Consider the following 845-nt stretch of genomic DNA (forward strand, 5'->3'; position numbering starts at 1 on the left):
GGCAATGGCATGGTAAACATGTTTTAATGGATGATAATGTATGTGAGTTTTGTATACCCGACTGATATATGGCATACTTCATGTTAAAGATTGTCAAAGCATTATCTCAAGGGTACAGATAATTTCAGAACATTTAGCTCATATATAACGGGTACATTCATGATGGTGTTAGGTCAAGCAGGCAAAATTTCCATAAAGTTCATGTTAATCATTTTGTTGAAAAATGGAAATTGAATATCATTACAACTTCCCTCATGAATATGATGCATATCTAGCATCACTGTATTGGAGTTTCCCACTTTCTAATTGTCATGCTGGTGGAGTGTCCTATCTACCTTCCACCTTAAACCAAGGCTTAAATTAGCTGTTAATCTAGGAAAACTATTTATTTTTACAAATTCTGCCTTCTGGGGAATTGGGCCATCAACACCCTCCGATGTAATTGGAGGGAGGGACTCATAATCGAGAGACTAAGTACACATAGAGATAAATCCATATGTATGAATTTCATGATCTTATCCCCTAAATGTCTGTAGCTCACTGAATGAAAAAAAATTAACAGAATCTTTTAATTTTGCATTAGAGAATTTATTTGGCTGTACACCAGACATCTTTTTGCATATTATATATTTCAGTCAGTTATGCCATTCATGCTAACTATGTATAAGTGACTTTTGTGGATTAAAGCACTCTCTTCCATTACATAAAATTAACCTATTTTAAATTTTGGAGAAATTTGGGGGGTTTCCTTTGGCCTCCCCTGCAGGTAGTATGCGCAGCCAACTGGGCTTGCCTATGGAATCTTTCTCAGCACTCATAGCACTTGTCATGCTGCAACAACAGTG

This window comes from Penaeus monodon, chromosome 21 (genome assembly GCF_015228065.2).
Source record: "Penaeus monodon isolate SGIC_2016 chromosome 21, NSTDA_Pmon_1, whole genome shotgun sequence".
NCBI lineage: Eukaryota > Metazoa > Arthropoda > Malacostraca > Decapoda > Penaeidae > Penaeus > Penaeus monodon.